This window comes from Pan paniscus, chromosome 19, assembly GCF_029289425.2.
Source record: "Pan paniscus chromosome 19, NHGRI_mPanPan1-v2.0_pri, whole genome shotgun sequence".
NCBI classification, from domain to species: Eukaryota; Metazoa; Chordata; class Mammalia; order Primates; family Hominidae; genus Pan; species Pan paniscus.
The window spans coordinates 33,462,623-33,481,382 of record NC_073268.2 but is presented as its reverse complement, the minus strand read 5'-3'; the positions used below and the strand labels follow the sequence as shown (position 1 = coordinate 33,481,382).

Here is an 18,760-nt window from a genome sequence, read left to right as displayed (position 1 = left end):
TTTTTAAACTGCAGGCACTGATTCAGTAGGTCTGATCTGCGGGCTGAGACCCAGTACTTGTCTAATAGGCTTCCTCTGAAGCCAGGCTGCAATTCTGCACCACAATTTGAAGAGCAGGTTCAAGACCAATGTATCTTCTGCCATTTCAAACTACTCAAAAATCCTTCCTCCTATCTCAAGGTCTGTCTCAATGTAATTCCAATTGCCTCCCCACCACACTGGTCCTGGCTACTTCTGTAGAACCACATGGAACAAATTTAATTGACCTGAACTTGATAGCTTATCAGCTATGTTAAGGCAGCTAGCTGTTAGGGTCCCCTGAGTTTTCTTTTTTCTTTTCTTTTGAGACAGGGTCTCACTCTGTCACCCAGGCTGGAGTGTAGTGGCACAATCTTGGCTCCCAGGTTCAAGCGATTCTCATGTGTCAGTCTCCCCAGTAGCTGAGACTACACGTGTGCACCACCACGCCTGGCTAATTTTTGTATTTTTTTAGTAGAGATGGGTTTTTGCCATGTTAGCCAGGCTGGTCTCAAACTCTCAGCCTCAAGCGATCCGCCCACCACAGCCTCCCAAAGTGCTGGAATTATAGGCATGAGCCACTGCGCCCAGCCGACAATTAGACATCTTTGAAAGAAAGACACTATAGCAGTTGATGATAACACAGAAGTTTTTAGTTTTAGTTTATTGAAGTTAACCTTCTCCTGACTATGTAACCACTTATCCTCCTCTTTCAATTCATCTAATATGGGGTGATATAATATGCGATATTACCAATATAATTCTAATATATGCTTTTTGTGGAAAATTCAGAAAACATCGAAGCTAAACATGAAAATCTGCCAGGCAAGATGGCTTACCCCTGTAATTCCAGCACTTTGGGAGGCCAAGGCAGGCAGATCACTTGAGACCAGGAGTTTCAGACAAGCCTGGCCAACATGGCAAAACCCTGTCTCTACTAAAAATAACAGCCTGGCATGGTGGTGCACACCTGTAGTCCCAGCTACTTGGGAGGCTGAGGCAGGAGAATCGCTTGAACCCAGGAGGTGGAGGTTGCAGTGAGCTGAGATTGTGCCATTTCACTCCAGAAGCCTGGGCAACAGAATGAGACTCTGTCTCAAAAAAAAAAAAAAGAAAGAAAGTTGAAAATGAAAGTCTCATATGATGCCATCATCTAGTGGCAACTACTGTTGACATTGGGTATATTTCTTTTATTTCTTTTCTATTTGCATATTTTACCTTGCTAAAACTCAATATCTTACCTGTTTTAACAATAGATGTTCATTATTAAAAAAAGTGGAAAATACAAATATGCCAAAGAAGAAATAGAAATCCTCATGGTCCCATTACCTACAAACAACCTCTAGTTACATTTTGACGTGTTTCCTTAAAGATATTTAAATTGGCCGGGTGCAGTGGCTCACACCTGTAATCCCAGCACTTTGGGAGGCCAAGGCAGGTGGATCACCTGAGGTCAGGAGTTCGAGACCAGCCTGACCAATATGGTGAAACCCCATCTCTACTAAAAATTAAAAAATTAGCTGGGCATGGTGGTGGGTGCCTGTAATCCCAGGTACGTGGGAGAAGCCGAGGCAGGAGAATCACTTTAACTCAGGAGGCGGAGGTTGCAATGAGCCGAGATTGTGCCACTACACTGCAGCCTGGGTGACAGAGTGAGACTGTCTCAAAAAAAAAAAAAAAAAAAAAGAAAGAAATGGGGGATATATATTCTATACACATTAAAAAGATAGTAAGGAAATACTAAAACTAGTTCTACATAAATTCAACAACTTAGATGAAATGGACCAAGTCCTCAAAAAAATGAAAATAATCTACCACAATTCATCCAATATGAAATGGATAATAAGAAGAGCCTTATGGCTATTAAGAAAATTAAATTTGTAATAAAAAAATTCACAAACAAGAAGTCTCCAGACTCAAATGATGTCACTAGAGAATTCTACCAGTTAAAAAATAATTAACACTGCCGGGCAACGTGGCTCATGCCTGTGATTCCAGCACTTTGGGAGGCCAAGGCTGGTGGATCACATGGTCAAGAGATCAAGACCATCCTGGCCAACATGGTGAAAACCCGTCTCTACTAAAAGTACAAAAATTAGCTGGGCATGCTGGCACACGCCTATAATCCCAGCTACTAGGGAGACTGAGGCAGGAGAATCACTTGAACCCAAGAGGCAGAGGTTGCAGTGAGCCGAGATCATGCCACTGCACTCCAGCAGGGGTGACACAGCAAGACTCCTTCTCAAGAAAAGAAAAAAATAATAATAATTAATACCGATCCTACCCAAACTCTTTCAGAAAATAGAAAAGAACATTGCTTAATCATTTTAAGAAGTTAGTGTTTACTCTGACACCAAAACCAAAGGAAGCACACACAAAAAAGGAGAAAACTGCCAAACAATACCCATCATAAATAAAGATGCAAAATCCTTAACAAAATATTAGCAAATAGAATTAATCAACATATGAGAATTACACAACATGACGAAGTGGGGTTTATTCCAAGGATAAATAGCTGATTTGGTATTTGAAAATTAATCAATGTAGTCTACTGTAATAAAAGGCTAAAAGAAAAAAATAATGTCAATTAATTTCAGAAAAAAAGTATTTGACAAGATTCAACACCAACTCATAATAAAATTCAGATAAAATAGGTATATGGGGGCCGGGTGTGGTGGCTCACACCTGTAATCCTAGCACTTTGGGAGGCCAAGGCGGGTGGAACACGAGGTCAGGAGTTCAAGACCAGCCTGGCCAAGATGGTGAAACCCCGTCTCTACTAAAACTACAAAAGTTAGCCAGGCACAGCTGGGTGCAGTGGCTCACGCCTGTAATCCCAGCACTTTGGGAGGCCGAGGTGGGCAGATCATGAGGTCAGGGAGACCATCCTGCTAACACAGTGAAACCCCGTCTCTACTGAAAATACAAAAAAAAATTAGCCGGGCTTGGTGGGGGGGTGCCTATAGTCCCAGCTACTCGGGAGGCTGAGGCAGGAGAATGGTGTGAACCCAGGAGGCAGAGCTTGCAGTGAGCCGAGATTGCACCACTGCACTCCAGCCTGGGCTACAGAGTGAGACTCCGTCTCAAAAAAAAAAAAAAAAAAAAAAAGTTAGCCAGGCACAGTGGCAGGCGCCTGTAATCCCAGCTACTCGGGAGGCTGAGGCAGGAGAATCGCTTGAACCTGGGTGGCAGAAGTTGCTGTGAGCTGAGATTGTGCCACTGCACTCTAGCCTGGGTGACAGAGTAAGACTTCATCTCAAAATAAAAAAAAGTATGAAAGGTATATGGGGAGAATTTCCTCAATTTGATTAAAAAAAAAACTTGCCAAAAAATTACAGTTAACATTATAAAGTGCTGGGATTACAGGCATAAGCCACTGCACCCGGCAGTCTTTTTTTTTTTGTTTTTGAGACAGAGTCTCAGTCTGCTGCCCAGGATGGAATGCAGCAGCGCTGGAATGCTGAAGGGGGCCTGCCCCTCCACACCTGTGGGTATTTCTCGCAAGGTGGAGATGAGAGACTGAGAAAAGAAATAAGACACAGAGAAAGTATAGAGGAATAAAAGTGGGCCCAGGGGACCAGCGCTCAGCAAGCAAGGGCCTGCACCGGCACTGGTCTCTGAGTTCCCTCAGTATTTATTGATCACTATCTCTACCATCTCGGCGAGGGGGATGTGGCAGGACTATAGGGTAATGGTGGGTAGAGGGTCAGCAGGAAAACATGTGAGCAAAGGACTCTGTGTCATAAACAAGTTTAAGGAAAGGTGCTGTGCCTTGATGTGCACATAGGCCAGATTTACGTTTGACTTCATGCAAACATCTCAATGCAATAAAGAGCAGTACTGCCGCCAGCACGTCTCACCTCCAGCCATAAGGCGGTTTTCTCCTATCTCAGTAAATCGAATGTACGATCGGGTTTTACACTGAAACATTCCATTCCCAGGGATGAGCAGGAGACAGATGCCTTCCTCTTATCTCAACTGCAAAGAGGCCTTCCTTTTTCACTAATCCTCCTCAGCACAGACCCTTTACGGGTGTCGGGCTGGGGGACAGTCAGGTCTTTCCCTTCCCACGAGGCCATATCTCAGACTGTCTCAGTGGGAGGAAACCTTGGACAATACCCAGGCTTTCTTGGGCAGAGGTCCCTGCGGCCTTCCACAGTGCATTGTGTCCCTGGGTACTCAAGACTGGAGAATGGCGATGACTTTTACCAAGCACACTGCCTGCAAACACATTTTTACCAAGGCACATCCTGCACAGCCCTAAATCCATTAAACCTTGAGTCAATATAGCACGTGTTTCTGCCAGCACAGGGTTGAGGCTAGGGTTACAGATTAACAGCATCTCAAGGCTTTCAGGGGACCTGCCCCGATAATCATGTAGGTTCTTTTCTATTTTTCCTAAGCGTCGGCCGGCTTGAGAAATAAATGGACAGAGTACAAAAGAGAGAAATTTTAAAGCTGGGCATCCGGGGGAGACATCACATGTTGGTAGGATCTGTGATGCCCCACAAGCCACAAAACCCAGCAAGTTTTTATTAGGGATTTTCAAAAGGGGAGGGACTGTGCAAATAGGTGTGGGTGACAGACATCAACTACTTAACAGGGTAATAGAATATCACAAGGCAAGTGGAGGCAGGGCAAGATCACAGGACCACAGGACTGAGGCAAAATTAAAATTGCTAATGAAGTTTCGGGCACTATTGTCACTGATAACATCTTATCAGGAGACAGGGTTTTGAGATCAATTGGTCTGACCAAAATTTGTTAGGTGGGAATTTCCTCTTCCTAATAAGCCTGGGAGCGCTATGGGAGACTGGAGTATATTTCATCTCTGCAATTTCGACCATAAGAGACAGGCACACCTGGGGGGGCGCTGTTTATAAGCCTATACCTCCAGGCGTGTATTCTCTTCCTCAGGGACATTCCATGCTGAGAAAAAGAATTCAGCGATGTTTCTCCCACTGCTTTTGAAAGAAGAGAAATATGGTTCTGTTCTGCCTGGCTCACCAGTGGTCAGAGTTTAAGGTTATCTCTCTTGTTTCCTAAACATTGCTGTTATCTTGTTCTTTTTTCAAGGTGCCCAGATTTCATATTGTTTAAATACACATGCTCTACAATTTGTGCAGTTAATGCAATTATTACAGGGTCCTGAGGTGACATACATCCTCCTCGACTGACAGGATTAAGAGATTAAAGTAAAGACAGGTTGGCCGGGCGAGGTGGCTCACACCTGTAATCCCAGCACTTTCGGAGGCCAAGGCGGGCAGATCACAAGGTCAGGAGATCAAGACCATCCTGGTGAACACGGTGAAACCCCGTCTCTACTAAAAATACAAAAAATTAGCTGGGCGTGGTGGCGGGCGCCTGTAGTCCCAGCTACTCAGGAGGCTGAGGCAGGAGAATGGCCTGAACCCGGGAGGCGGAGCTTGCAGTGAGCCGAGATTGTGCCACTGCACTCCAGCCTGGGCGACAGAGCGAGGCTCCCTCTCAAAAAAATAAATAAATAAATAAAAATGAAAAAATAAAGTAAAGACAGGCATAGGAAATCACAAGGGTATTGACTGGGGAAGTGATAAGTGTCCATGAAATCTTTACAATTTATGTTTAGAGATTGCAGTAAAGACAGGCATAAGAAATTACAAAAGTATTAATTTGGGGAACTAATAAATGTCCATAAAATCTTCACAATCCACGTTCTTCTGTCATGGCTTCAGCCGGTCCCTCCATTTGGGGTCCCTGACTTCCCACAACATAAGGCAGTAGTATTTTTCTTAGTACAGATCAAAATGGAGTTTCTTATGCCTTCCTCTTTCTACATAGACACAGTAACAGTCTGATCTCTATTTCTTTCCCCCACAGAATGCAGTGGCATGATCATGGCTCACTGCAACCTTGACCTCCGTGGGCTCAGGTGATTCTTCTATCTCAGCCTTCCGAGTAGCTGGACCTATAGGTGCATGCCACCACTCTCAGCTAATTTTTTGTAGATATGGGGTTTCGCCATGTTGCCCAGGTTGGTTTCAAACTCCTAAGCTCAACTGATTCCTCTGCTTCAGCCTCCCAAAGTGCTAGGATTACAGGCATGAGTCACCATGCCCAGTCCTTGAATGGTTTTAAAGTGTTATTCTTATCTGAATATTTGTTTTAAACAATAGTATTTAAACTTATAGGAAAGCCTAAATACAAACCTCTGCATGTTAACCCTATATACATTTTTTTATGCTGTCACTTACATTTTTGAACGTACTGCTTTAAACTTCAAAACAAGCAGTCTCCCCCAGGTCTCCCATCACCTTCTGAAATCCTAACTTATATTAACTAATATAAAGCTACAAATTATGTTAGTTGGGTGGGTGGGAACAAAGAATGTGCCATAAAAATAAGGCAAATATGAATGTGTACATCAGTTTGCTAAGTTTTTTGCCACTGTTCAGCCTCTTAAATTGTGGTAGCAGCTATTGTTCACATTGATTTGTATATATCTGTAGTACAAGGAAGCATTTCTAAAAGACCTTGCTCATTGTTCTGCACAAAATAGCCACTTAATATTTGTTGAATGAATTGCTGGCACTATCTCTGGTATTTTTATTTTTATTTATTTTTGATACGGAGCCTCATTCTGTCGCCCAGGCTGAAGTGCAGTGGCGTGATCTTGGCTCACTGCCACCTCCCGAGTTCAAGCAATTCTCGTGCCTCAGCCTCCCTAGTAGCTGGGACTACAGGCATGTGCCATCATGCCTGGCTAATTAATATATATAATATATATATATTTTTTAGCAGAGATGGGGTTTCACCAAGTTGGCCAGGCTGGTCTTGAACTCCTGACCTCAAATGATCCGCCGCCTTGGCCTCCCAAAGTGTTGGGATTACAGGGGTGAGCCACCCTGCCCGGCCTATCTGTGGTATTTTTAGTGTGATGTCTAGAACTTCATATACTCTTTTGGATTACTTTAATTGTAAGGCTGTATCCAAACTGATGAAATGCTCTCAGAGGTAACTATCTGGAGAGGTGACTTCACTGATGCATTAAAAGAAATGACTGGCATGGAATAAGGATTAAAATATATTAATCCAAAACATTTAAAATTGCATTAATGTTATAACAGCCTAAAGCAAAACTAATGAATCACATAAAAAATCTCCCACGCTGTTGTTCTTAGGAGTTTACATTGTGCTACATACTTTTGCATGCATATGCATACAACTTCTATTCTGTTTTTAAACTTTGCATTACATATACATTCCTCCATATTATATGATCTTCATAAAACTTGTCAGTTAAATGGCTGCATTAAAAAGCATGCGGTTCATGGACCATTATGCTGTTCCCTCATTCCTTTTGTTATTAATGGAATATAGCAAAGAACATCTTCTGTACTATTATTTATTTGTCAAGAATAGGGCCAGGCACGGTGGTTCAGGTCTGTAATCCCAGCACTCTGGGAGGCCGAGGCGGGCGGATCTCTTGAGGTCAGGAGTTCGTGACCAGCCTGGGCAACGTGGCGAAACCTAAATGTCTCTACTAAACATGTCTCCACTAAAAATATAAAAATTAATGGGGCGTGGTGGTGCACACCTGTGGTCCCAGCTACTCCAGAGGCTCAGGTGAGAGTATCACCAGAGCCCAGGAAGTTGAGGCTGCAGTGAGGCGTGGTCACACTACTGCACTCAAGCCTGGGCGACAGAGGGAGACCCTGTCAGAAAAAAAAAAAAAAAAAAAAAAAAAAAAATCCTAGCAGTACAGTTACAAGGTCAAAGGATAAGGTACACATTTAGAAAGAACTTTTCTTTCTCCTCCTGAGATAACTAAATACAGCAGTGTACGAACAACCCTTCATACATTACTCTCCAAGGTTTATCTTGTTAATCCTTTCAGATGTTATCATCTCCCTATCCTTGGCTGCACCTGAAAAGAGCGGGAGCCGGCAGGTAACCCGATCGCCTCTCCCAGGTGAGTCCCCGATGGAGGTGTCAACTACAAGACCAGGAGCAGAGCAGTCCTGGGGCTTTGCTGGAACCATTGGCGTGGGAATGCTGTCTCTTCCCTCGCCCGAGAGACGCCAAATTCCCAGGGGGCAGCGGACTTGGTTCTAACCTTCCTCGCCCCAGCCTCTAGGAGCGCTCTGCACGCAGTGGGCGTCTAGTAAATGCAGTCGGCCCTGCTTGGACAAAAGCTCTCCTTAAGTGGACCGGACACTAAGCCCCTCCAGGTGCCAGCGTTGTCGCCCCCGCCGCCACTTTGCTCCCTGCCCGCGTTCCGCGTGAGACCCTCGGCGGCACCTCACCCACTCCCTGACGGCCGGTGCCCGCCCGGGGTACCCTGGGTACCCTGCGCGCGCCCGCTGGCCCCGCCCGGCCCCAACGGCCCCAACTCCCGTCTCCTCCCAGCCTCCCGGAGCCGACCAGTGGCGGCGTCAGCCCCAGGTCCCGGGTCCCTCAGACAAAAGGGCGGGTGGAGGAGGAGTAGCCGAGCCCAGAGTCCTGCTCCGGCGCCGCCGAGCACCGCCCGCCTCAGCCGACCAGCCCCGTCGGCTACTGGGCCTAGCCGAGACCAGAGGAAGGAAATGCCCCGGAGGCCACGACGAGGCGGCGGGGGCGCAGGCGGCCGGCTGCCGCCTAGTTGTGCTGCCCGGACCAAGGAAAGAGAAGTGGGAGGAGCGGGGAGCTCGGCGACCCTCCCGCCGTGGCGGTCGCAGCGCCGGCAGCTCGGGCCTCAGCCCCTGACGCTGTGGTGACTCCGCCGCGCCTCGCCGTCGCCCCTGTCCCCGTCCCGCCCGCCGCCCCGGCCACCCCCGCCACCCCCGCCGCCGGGGACATGTCCAACCCCGGAAGCCGGAGAAACGGGCCAAACTGCGCTTGACAAGTGAGGGGGAGCGCCGGCCGGGCTGGGCAGCCGCCGGGTGGGCGAGCTGGCGGGGGGTACCTGTTGACTTGGGAAGGGCCAGGATCGCGATCAATGTGGAGTTGGCGGTCGGAGGAGTAGGAAGGCCTAGTTCAGGGAGAGTAATTGGAAAACCACTCGCTCCGGTTTGGACATTCTTTAAAAAGCCGAGGATGACTTGGGGAGTGGGGGGTGGTCTTCTGTGGAGGGGAGGTTACACCAGTTCGCATCGCAGGAGGATTTCAGGCCGGAAAGTCTTGGTCAAAGAGCCCGACGCTGCCTCCTGAAGCTCGGGGAGCAGCCCCTGGGCTACCGCCCAGGTGGGATCGTGAAGGGAATGAAGAGCTCTGGTGGCGAGGATCATTGAATCCGGTTGCTGACTGCGCGCAGTAAACACTCCTTAAAGATGGAGCGCTTAACGGGAGGGTGTGCGTGTGTGTTCCCGGGTTGTTACCTTGCACACCTACTTATGCCCGCGTGCAAAACCTTTATCCCCGCCTCCGGCCACCGCTGCCGGGGCCGCACACCTTAAACTCACTTCTCTCTGAGGAGAGGAGACTGAGGTTGACTTTTCCTGTGTGTCTGTCTGATCCGACGGCTCGGGCTTATTGTACACTGTGTTTTGGAAGTGTCTGATTGTAGGGTGGCATGTTTGGGGTTGTAACTTGTAGGCCGCAGAACTTGTGTCACTCCTAACTCCAGACCTGCTTTAAAAACACACTTTTTGGGGGGGTGGGGGAGGGGGTAATTTTCTAACCTTGTGCTCATACAAACTTTAGAGCAAACTTTCTCTTACTCTCCCCACCCTCCCCCTTCCTTTTTCTAAATGGAAAATAATGTCCGGAGGGGTTGCTAGATAGAAGACTACACTTACAAAGTGTTTATGAGTCCAGGTGCATGAAATCTTTAACATTACAGGTACATTTTTGCTTACAGTGCCATTTTTGGTATTCTTACATGGACATGTCACCCCCATTTTAGGAAAACTTGTATTTGGTTTGAAAAGGAATTGAAATCACGACGTTATCCTACCTTCACCATTTACCCCTGATAAATTGTCCACGTTTATATTCGGATGAGTGGTGAGAAAGATAATTTTCCGTAGAGGATTTGTGTGTGCGTGCACGTGTACGAATAAACTGTAATTATGTTTGCCCACACTAGACTTTGAGATTTATTTGGGCTAATTTTGTAGTTGAATGCCTGTGTCTCACATCCCAGTACAGCTAGATGAAAACTTGCAGTGAATTTGGTATTTGAGAATTTAGCTTGAATGTCTGTTGGCTGCAATTTAAATAATATATGACCTTCATGACAGTTTTGCTTTCCCTAAGGAAAAATGCAGGGAATCATTAACTGAGTGGTTCTTAATGGAAAACCTGGATTGGAGGATACTTGTATTCCCCTCACTCCCCCCCATTCAATGTCCTTATATTGGGAGAAGTCAATGGAAACGTTTTTAGGGGATCTTTGTTGCTTTAGAGTTTATCTGTTGCTATCTGGAATCAGTGATCATCGAAAGAACATGCGATCCCAGGTGTGCAGAAAGCATCAGAAATAAGCTGTTTCCATTTACTTCCCTCTAGGCTATGTAGAGAAAATGAGGGGAAAAAATAGGGATTTTGATTTTCTGCAGATAAAATGAGTTGAGGTTTTAAGTATGACTCAGTAGATCTTAAAGTGTTTATCTGTGGTTTCCGTACTGCCTATGATACATTATAAAAATTTATAAGTAAAGTTTGTTAAGAGGAAAGCTTATGCTTATATTTTAGGGGAAGAGGGAATATTGAACTACATTTATAGAGTGATTTTGTTTCAGGTTTTTCTGAGGATTTTTAAAATCCCCTGTGTCCACTTAATAGTAAAAACAGTTTGAGGTACTCTGAGTTTCTTACAACTATTTGTCTCTGAATAGTTTTCTCTTAAAATTTGACAAATGTTAAAAACATTGTCCTTCCTCCTTTGGTTACAGTGGAGTCTTCTGTCTTGCCAGGAAAGTGAACTTTTTTTTTTTCATTTTTGTTCATCATTTACAAATTAGATGGGATATATTTTAGCAAATAGATCTCAAGAGCTGGATTCAATTAGCAGCTTTTTAGGACATAAACATTAAAGGTTAGATGGAAAAGATTGTTTTGACTGACTGGATAAATGACAGGGCTGTGTTTGATGTGCGTCCAGGAATTGGTCTGGAGCTGGTGCCCAACTTCTCAGTCCATCTTGAGAAGCCAAATAAAATATTTAACCTAGGCCTCATTTTGTTTAAAAAAAAAAGTTGATTCTTTGTAAAGACCTTAAGAAATGTTTGGCATACCTTTAGACTAAGTGTTTAACAGTTCGTTTAGACCTGGGTTCCCTAATAGAGGAAAAAAAAATCACTTAAAAAAAGAGACAGATCTCACAGTGAATTTATATTTGGTTTACAATACACTTGGGCTATAAGATGTTTTAAAATTATTGTTCTTTGCTTTAAGTTAATACCATGTTAGTATTTTAAATTTATAGAGTACCTTTGATTTCAAGATGTTGTATAAGCTTTAGTTACTTGGTAATAACCTTATTGCAGAATTGCCCTTTTACTGAAAGGTATAAACATTTCCTGCATGGTGACACACACACACACACACACACACACACACACACACACTCACACACTCATACACTATCTTTCTGAAGAAGAGGAAATATTTGAACCATGAGATCTCTGCCCACAGTTGATATTAGACCTTTCCACATATTATTCTTAAAACCACAATCAGTGAACTGTTTGGTATTTGTCAATGCTAGGAAGGTGGGACTAATTTAATGATTTGATCCCAAATTTGAGATTCCTCAGGCAATTGGGGGTTAGAACCCAATTTCATCCATCAAGCTACTTCTGTTCTTTGTGACACATTAACATATGATCGTTAAAATGGGCTGTATGGTAACACCATCAACTTCAACTAATATTTCTAGAACAAATTGATTATAAAATATATAATTTCTATATCATTATACCTATATGACTGTCAGATACAGGCTTTTCTTACAATGATTTGGATAGAAAAATATTCTTTACAGTAAAAACTTTAGGGTAATTTTTAGACCATTATTGTTTTTGAAAACCAAAGGCTGCAAAAAGCAGTTTAATGTAATTTCTAATATTTTAAATTCTTAGGTATGGAGAAGTAGAATAAGATTACTCCTCCAGAATATTTATTTCAGACCTTTTTATAAATTTAATGTTTTTGTATGCTGCTTCTCATATTATTAATTTCAAAGCCCTTGGCAATAAGGAGGTTAACCTTGTCTATAATGTAAGGAAATTTAACTTTAAAAATTTCCCTTTAGATATGCTAGCATCTTAATCTTGTTTCAGTACATATTTTATTGATTCAAAGCCTTAAAAATGATAGCTTTATTCTATTACACAGGTTTTTATGTATGCCTGTACACCATAATGACATTTATTTATTTATTTGAGATGGAGTTTCGCTCTTGGCTGGAGTGCTATGGGGCGATCTCAGCTCACTGCAACCTGTGCCTCCCGGGTTCTAGCGATTCTCCTGCCTCAGCCTCCCGAGTTGCTGGGACTACAGGCGCATGGCGCCACGCCTGGCTAATTTTTTGTATTTTCAGTAGAGATGGGGTTTCACCGTGTTAGCCAGGATGGCCTCTATCTCCTGACCTCGTGATCCGCCAGCCTCGGCCTCCCAAAATGCTGGGATTACAGGCGTGAGCCACCACGCCCAGCCAAGAAATTTTTTAAATGCAAAGTTCTCTAGCCACTTTGTATTTACCACTAGATGTCTCACTAACTTCAGGAAACCTGATAGCTTTTGACCACATTAGAGTAACTTGGTTCTCAATTAAATTTTTGTAGAATAATGTAATCAAGTTAAGTTGAAACCTATTTTTTAAATTAAGATATTGAACTTGTATTTTTGTTTATTGTGTTATTTAACAGAGAGGAAACATAAAAGGCTGTTACTTTCCTACTTAATTAAGGATCTGGAAGCCACATTTTGTATGGAAAAAGGTTTTCTTTTTTTTTTATTTCAGTAGGTTTTGAGGGAACAGATGGTGTTTGATTACGTGAATAAGTACTTTAATGGTGATTTCTGAGATTTTGGTGGACCCATCACCCAAGCAGTGTACACTGTACCCAGTGTGTAGTCTTTTATCCCTCACTACCCCTACCCTTTCCCACAGTCTCTATAGTCCAGTGTATCATTCTTATGCCTTTGCATCCTCATAGCCTAGCTCCCACATGTGACTGAGAACATACAATGTTAGGTTTTTCAGTCTTGAGTTACTTCACTTAGAATAATAGTCTCCGATTGTATCCAGGTTGCTGTGAATGCTATTATTTCTTTTTATGGCTGAATAGTATTCCATGGTGTATATATATGTGTATATATGTGTGTGTGTATGTGTGTGTGTGTGTATACATACCACATTTTCTTTATCCACTCATTGACTGATAGGTATTTGGGCTGGTTCCATATTTTTGCAATTGCAAATTGTGCTGCTATAAACATGCGTGTGCAAGTATCTTTTTTGTATAATGACTTCTTTTCCTCTGGGTAGGTACCCAGTAGTGGGATTGCTGGATCAAATGGTAGATCTACTTTTAGTTCTTTAAGGAATCTCCACACTGTTTTCCGTAGTGGTTGTACTAGTTTACATTACCACCAGCAGTGTAAAAGTGTTCCCTTTTCACTGCATCCATGCCAACATCTGTTTTTTGTAATTTTTTGATTATGGCCATTCTTGCAGGAGTGAGGTGGCATCGCATTGTAGTTCTGATTTGCATTTCCCTGATACTTAGTGATGTTGAGCATTTTTCCATAAGCTTGTTGGCCTATCTTGGTTGGTATATCTTCTTTTGAGAATTGTCTATTCATGTCTTTAACCCACTTTTTGATGGAATTGTTTGTTTTTTTTTCTTGCTGATTTGTTTGCATACTTTGTAGATTCTGGATATTAGTCCTTTGTCAGATGTTTTTCTTAATCCTTAATTTTTTTTTCCCCCTGAGATACGGTCTTGCTTTGTCAACCAGGATGGAGTGCAGTGGCATGATCGTGGCTTACTGCAGCCTCAGCCTCCCAGGCTCAAGCGATCCTCCCACCTCAGCCTCCTGAGTAGCTGAGACTACAGACGTATGCCACCACCCTTGGCTAACTTTTAAGTTTTTTTTGTAGAGGTGGGGTCTTACTGTGTTGCCCAGGCTGGTCTCAAACTCCTGGGCTCAAGTAATCCTTTCACCTCAGCCTCCCAAAGTGCTGGTATTACAGGCATGAGCCACTGTGCCTGACTAATTTTTAATTCTTTTTATTTTAATTTTTTAAAAAAGCAAGAAACCAGCAGAGAGACTTAATTCTTCAACTAGTTTAATAACACCCAAAGGGAAAGTATAGAAATGTGATTTTTTTGTTTTTGCTTATAAACATAAATTTATATGTTTAAATAGTAGAGTGAAAATAACAAGATAGAGTAAACTCTTCAAAGGAGGAAATACTTCATGAATTGAGGGTGGAGGTAAAAACATTCTTCCACTGAACACATTTATAAATGGTTAGGTGTTATTGAAATACTATGCATAGCACTCAGCTTCAAGAATAATATAGTCAAATAGATTTAATACCCTAACTTACCAAGTTTGTTTGAAACATAACCCTTAAGTTTTGGTCTTCCTTTATTATTTGAAGGTGATAGATCACAGAATCATAGAATTGGGGAACTGATAGGTGATTTGTCTGTCCTTGAACCTTGGCAAATTAGTATCTTAAAAAAATTAGCATTGATACCAACATGCAAAATTTCTCCAGTTACCAACACTTAACACTGTTTTGTTCTAGTATTTTCAGCTGTCCACAGGAAATCTACTCTATCCCAGTATGTCTAACATGTGAAGTGTCATTTTTGTCTAACATTTTTAGTTCCACCTTTTAAATTTTTGTCAAAAAATCATTTTCATTATGGCTTTGGGCCGAAAACTGTATTGTCATCTTTGATACAAGTTTCTTATTGATTTGTATTAGATCTTTCAGAATAGCTCTCTTAATTTTCATTTCCTTTCCCTTTCCATATGACTTTCCTCGTTCAGGGTCCTTTCGTCCTACTGTTGGATGATTACAACAGCTTCATATATGGTCGCCTCTAATCTTTCTTTCTCCTAGTGGGCCCTGAATACCACTGATAGGAAAATATGACTGTAATTACAGCCATGCTCAAGAACCTGAAATGGCTCCCTGTTATCTACCTCAATCAGTCCAAGCCCTATTGTCTGACTTCTAAGCTCCTCTTACTGGCTCATTCATATTTCCAACAGTATTTACTTTTACACCTTAGCAGAAACTCTTTGGTTAGACTCTTCAAAGTCTTTTAAATACTATATTGTCATACCCTCGTTGGCGCTCTTCCTGTTGCTAGGAAAGTCCTCCTTCTCCTGTATGTCCTTTAAAGCAGCAGTCCCCAACCTTTTTGGCACAGGGACTGGTTTTGTGCAAGACAGTTTTTCCAAGGATGTGGGGAGCAGGGGATGTGTTGGGATGAAACTGTTCCATCTCAGATCATCAGGCATTAGATTCTTGTAAGGAGCGCACAACCTAGATCCCTTGCACGCGCAGTTCACAATAGGGTTCCAGCTCCTATGAGCATCTAATGCTGCTGCTGATCTGACAGAAGGTGGAGCTCAGGCCATAATGCTTGTTCTCCTGCTGCTCACCTCCTGCTGTGTGGCCCGGTTGTAACAGGCCACAAACTTGTACCGGCCCATGGTGCAGGGGTGGGAGACCCCTGCTTTAAAGCCCAGATGAGTTCCCCTCTCCCCTAAAGCCCTTTCTTTACTGTTCAGATTCAAGTTGTTCTCCTGATTTTCTGAGCTCTTACTTGTACTCACTGTTGAACCATGTAGTAAATGAGGGGTAAAATCCAGCATAGTGGTTAAGATCATGAAGTCGAGAGCCAGATGGGTTTAGCATCTATACTTTAGACCGCTCTGCCACTTACTACTGTGTGACCTTGGGCTACTTAATTGACCCCCTTGTGCCTTAGTTTCCTCATCAGTAAAATAGGGAAAATAATAATATCTCCCTTAGAGGGTTATTGTAAGGATTAAGGATGAATGTAAAGTATTTAGAATAGTACCTAACATAGTGATATGTGTTTACATTATAATCAGTATCACTAAGCACTTGTTTATTCTCAGGTATTTTTGTTTCTGGTTTTTGTTTTTGTTTTGCATATAGTGTTTTTTATCTTTCCACTTAGATAGTAAGCTCTTTTAAGCCAGAGTGTTACATCTTTTGTTTCGGTCTCATTTTTCCTGGTAGTTATTCAGCAAAACCCATTTGCTAATTTGATTTCTCTGTAGCCTGTGTTCCTGTATAAAAACCTCTAATAAGCTCTCCTTTAAATGAGCTACTGAGGCAGACGTTTGGAAAGAAAAAGCCATGAATGGTTACAAGAATTCACCTTCCTGGGGTCAGAGGGCTGGTAACAACTTAGAAAACCTTCCACATTATGAAGTAATCTCTAGATTTTGGTAGTTTAAACTGGGAATATTTTGAGACAGAAATGAGAAAAAATAAAGTTTTGGTGTTTTATATAGAAGTAACTTTTAGTCTTTTTTAAAAAAATGGAATATTCATTTATAGCTGTTAAACTTTTTAAAAAATAATGGAATAATCTTTTGTAGCAAATGGAATGTTTGTATAATCTTCTATCTCACATGTCAAATTATTAATTTCAAAAATCTTTTTCACAGGACTTCCTGATCCATTTGCTAAGGTGGTGGTTGATGGATCTGGGCAATGCCATTCTATAGATACTGTGAAGAATATGCTCGATCCAAAGTGGAATCAGCATTATGACCTGTAGGTTTAAACGATTAGTTTGAAATGAAACATATAATTAATATTACTTGATATAGTCTTTGAAAAGAATCGTGGGAAATGATCTGAGTTTCATCTACGCTATAATTTGGTCTTCACAAAAAGGGGTAAAGAAAAGCCCAGTGGGAATGTGCTTTGGTTTATAGACAGGTTTTGAAAGATGAGGTATCCCTAAAATTCTATGAAGAACAAAATGAAACTGGCTCACAGTAGAGCAGTCCCCCCCACTTTTTTCAATTAAATAAAGGTATTAATTCACCACTTTAGACCAATTATAAAACCAGAAATCAGAATTTGGGTTACACTGAATAGGCATTCTTTTTGCCTTTATGTAGATGGTTTCTTTCTTTTAAATTTTATTTTAATCATAGGAGTATATGCACCATTTAAAAAAGGCAAATGATGCTATAAAGGTTTTATGGAAAACAGCAAGGTCCCTGGTCCTTTCTCATTCCTGATTCCCATCCTCAAGGCAACTGCTCTAATAACTTTGGCTGTTTATTCTGCTATTTTCATCTGTTTCTAGATATGTTCCTTATTTTATACCATCACAGTTTTCTTTTTTTAGTTTTATGTAATTTTTTTTTTTTTTTGAGACAGAGTCTTGCACTGTCACCCAGGCTGGAGTGTAGTGGCACCATCTTGGCTCACTGCAATCTCTGCCTCTTGGGTTCAAGCAATTCTCCTGCCTCAGCCTCCCGAGTAGCTGGGAATGCAGGTGCCCACCACCATGCCCAGCTAATTTTTGTACTTTTAGTAGAGACAGAATTTCACCATGTTGGCTAGGCTCGTCTCGAACCCCTGACCTCAAGTGATCTGCCTGACTCGGCCTCTGAAAGTGCTAGGATTACAGACGTGAGCCACTGTGCCCAGCCTAGTTTTAGATATTTTCGAATTTCCTACATAGAAGATAATTCAGCTTTATTTTTTATGAAAAATTCTTTTAAAATTAGAGACAGTCTCACTCTGTTGCTCAGGCTGGAGTGCAGTGGCATAATCATAGCTCACTGCAGCCTCAAACTCCTGGACTCAACTGATCCTCCCAGCTCACCCTCCTGAGTAGCTGTAACTACAGGTGCATGCCACCATGCCAAACTAATTTTTTTTTTTTTGTTTTTGGTAATTTTCTGTAGAGATGGGGTCTTCCTATATTGCCCAGTCTGGTCTTGAATTCCTGGGCCCAGGTGATTCTCCCTCCTTTGCCTCCCAAAGTATTTGGATTACAGGCATGGGGTATGATGCCCAGCCCAATGGTTCAGCTTTTAAAATTGGTATTCGTCATCCCCATTCCCATGACACTCACAAGCCCCTTCCTTTCTTTAATCTTCCAATATAATTATAGGAACCTTTTTGATTAAACCATTGTTCCATGTTTACATTATTATGATTATGTAAATATCCATAGTTGGGTCACATGGGTATAAGAATTATATTTTCTTTCTTGACAGCTTTTGTTTTTTCTGAAGTTAGTAGCTACTTTTCCCTTTTGTTTAGTTTTCTATTTATCTCCTAGCTAGAAATGAGAAATTACATGTCATAATCCTCAAACTCTCCTACAGAACTAAAGATCTTTTCTCCATATATTCAATTCTGTCAGTATTCCATTGGCTTTGTTTCTTCTTGGAGATACCCCTCCTGGGGGTCTGTGTTCTCTTTCTTCAGTCTGGTGTGATGGTTCTCTAAGACCTGCTGTGCAGTTGTCCTGGGACTTGCCTTTATTGTTATGTTGGCAATTTCCTTTGTCTCTTCTAGATTTAGTGACTTCCTATTTTTTGTTTACTCTCTTGATTTGGTGAACTCTATCGTCTGTTGTCATTTTGAGAAATAATACAAAGATGGGAAGAAAGTTGAGATCTTATCAGAAAATATATTTTGGTTTCTTATCTGTTGGTATGGTTTGAGTACAGGCTTCTAGATGAAATAGCACTTTATCTCCAAATGTTGAATACATTGCTCCATTATCTTCTAGGTTTAGATTTG

The 18,760-nt window shown here is 42.2% G+C and overlaps 2 pseudogenes across 3 annotated transcripts in view; one reads left to right on the top strand and one right to left on the bottom strand.

Annotated features, from left to right (window-relative positions):
- Nucleotides 1-18,760, bottom strand: part of LOC100991242 (leucine-rich repeat-containing protein 37B-like) — a 423,125-nt pseudogene that overhangs the window by 371,029 nt on the left and 33,336 nt on the right.
- LOC100989556 (uncharacterized) overlaps nucleotides 1-18,760 on the top strand; it is a 70,178-nt pseudogene that overhangs the window by 34,278 nt on the left and 17,140 nt on the right. For 2 of the 3 annotated variants that reach the window (XR_010110658.1, XR_010110657.1), the window contains 2 exons: nucleotides 7,895-7,969; nucleotides 16,654-16,712. The product of XR_010110658.1 is annotated as an uncharacterized LOC100989556, transcript variant X3 (transcript). Of the gene's footprint in view, nucleotides 1-7,894; nucleotides 7,970-16,653; nucleotides 16,763-18,760 lie in introns of those variants that run through there. The other variant, XR_010110656.1, reaches the window with a different exon arrangement.